Source organism: Protobothrops mucrosquamatus, unplaced genomic scaffold, assembly GCF_001527695.2.
Source record: "Protobothrops mucrosquamatus isolate PMUCROS unplaced genomic scaffold, P.Mucros_1.0 scaffold7260, whole genome shotgun sequence".
NCBI classification, from domain to species: domain Eukaryota; kingdom Metazoa; phylum Chordata; class Lepidosauria; order Squamata; family Viperidae; genus Protobothrops; species Protobothrops mucrosquamatus.
Window position 1 is genome coordinate 13333 of NW_015393063.1, and position 2501 is coordinate 15833.

Here is a 2501-nt window from a genome sequence, read left to right on the forward strand (position 1 = left end):
GGGGGAGGCGATCCGGCTATAAAAACTGCCACAGATGATCCAGGCTGTTCTGGGATTGGTGGGGGGGGGCTTCCCCCTCCTCTCTTGGAAGCCGGGATTGACCCACCATGGGGAGGAAAACAAACAAACAACCCTTCTCGGTGGATGCTGGTGACTTCCAGGCTTCAATAAATCAATAAAGGCATTTATTTGCCCCCCCTCCCACTTCCTATGGAGGTGTCACTCGGGCTAATTTATGGATTTATCCCACCTAATTTTTTTTTAAACCCCCCCCCCCAAAGAGACTGGTTGATTTGCCTCCAGAAGCAACGGTGGCTCTCCCAGACCAACCCTAAACATCTGGGAAAAAGAGGTGTGGCCCTCTGCACATGTTCAGAGGCACCCACCATCACCTCCTGAAAGGGAGAGGTTGACTCCTAGAGGGCCAAGCAAAGAAGGCAATCCAAGAAAAGGGGGAAAAGAAAAAAACCACTTTCCTTTCCAGCAAAAGTTACTTTTCCAAAACTGCCTTAAATGAAGAAGTGACTTTTTTTCTTTCTCTAATAAATTGACTTTCTCCTGGCTTCTCCAGCCTTCCCGGGCAGGAAGAGAATCAACCCCGACCGGCTTTTGTTCCCCAAAGGCTAAAGTCGGTCGCTGGCTTGTCTGATCCAAGGGGCGCACGGGAGATCCCCTCCAGGCCCCCACTAAGCCACGATTCCCGGTTTGTAGACGCGAAGCGTCTGATGGAAGCCCTTTTAAAGGCTTCTAGGTTTCTTTTTCATGGCGCGCGGGCCGTTTTAAACCCGGGCGGTGCGTAAAGTCGGAGAAAATCAAAATCAAAATCAAAATGAAATTGACAAGTCGCAAAGCCAAACGAGGCGAGGCTCTGGGCTCGAGGGGCGCAGAGCCCCACAGTGTCAAAGGGGGCTCCCCAAGCAGCCTGCGGCACCCCATCCCCGGGGTGTCCCTGGAGGTCCCCGGGTGGGCATGGGCATCCCCACCCGGTGGCTCGACCGGGAGAGGGCAGCCCCCTGCCCCATTCCAGGGGGGCTCCTACCTTCCCTCTCCCCTGCGCCGGGACGGGGGAGAAGAGCAGCTGGAGCAGAAGAGGGGCGATCCAGGCCAGGCGCCCCCGACCCCTCGGGGCGCCCATGTCGACCCCCGGGCAGCGGCAGAACGAGGTGCGCAACGCCGGGCAGGGACCTCTCCGCTATCCGAGCGCGCCCGGGCTCCGTCTGCTGAGTCTGGGAGCCCTGGAGGGTGGCGGGGGGGGGGGAGGATGCCGGGCAGGGAAGGAGGGGCTTCCCGGCCGGTGCCCCCGCCTCTGGGCTGAGCTGGAGGGGGCGCCCCCCGCCCCCTTCGCCCTGGCCAGCGCGGAACATCTGGGCTGATGGGCGGACGGAGGGAGGGAGCCTTCTGCACCAGCTCTGGAGCGCGCGCCTCGTTGGGTGGCTGGTCCTTGTGCCCATTTCGCAGACGGGGTCAAGCGAGGCCGAGCCGATTTTCCCGGAGATCCTGTCCCGTTGCTGGTCAGCGACCTCCTCTCCCTCCGAGGGGGGTCTCTTCAGACGCCCCAGGGGTAGCTTTGCGCCCATCCCAAATTCTATCTTTCTTTTCTTTCTTTCTTTTTTTAAGGAAAGCAGGGACCAAAGCAGCAGAGAGCAGGACAAGAAACAAACAATGGTTGGAAACTGAGCAAAGAGAGAAGCAACCTGGAATTCAGGAGAAACTTCCTGACAGGGAGGACAATTAACCAGTGGAACAGCTTGCCTCCAGAAATCGTGGACGCTCCATCACTGGAGGTTTTTAAGAAGAGGCTAGACGGTCACTTGTCTGAGATGGTGTAGGTTCTCCTGCTTGAGCAGGGGGGCTGGACTAGAAGACCTCCAAGGTCCCTTCCAACTTCTATTCTATTCTATTCTATTCTATTATTCCTATTCTATTCTATTCCTATTCTATTATTCTATTCTATTCTATTCTATTCTATTCTATTCTATTCTATTCTATTCTATTCTATTCTATTCTATTCTATTCTATTCCTATTCCTATTCCTATTCCTATTCTATTCTGCATTCTATTCTATTCTACTCTACTTACTCTATATTCTCTTCTCTTCTCTTCTCTTCTCTTCTCTTCTCTTCTCTTCTCTTCTATTCTATTCTATTCTATTCTATTCTCTGGCCTAAACAGAAAGCGCTGCGGGAACCCAACTGTCTTTCCCCTCAAATTTCGAGGGGCGTTAGCAGCCCCCCGCCCTTGAGCGCTCCCCTCCCCCGTAATTCCAGCCTGCCCGTATATCCCTGCAGAGACTTGCATGTGGGGGGGGGGGGGCAATGGCGTGTGAACCCGACTTTTGTAGGCAGGATTCCCAGCTCTGCCCAGAATAAGTCCGAGGGCGCCCCCTGGTGACTATTTTTCGTGCAGTCCATTCCAGCCCGATGGATCCTTAGCAGATTGGGAGGGGGGGAGAAGGAGGGTGCTGAGGATCCCACAATCCCTAATGCAGGCAGTCCTCAGGT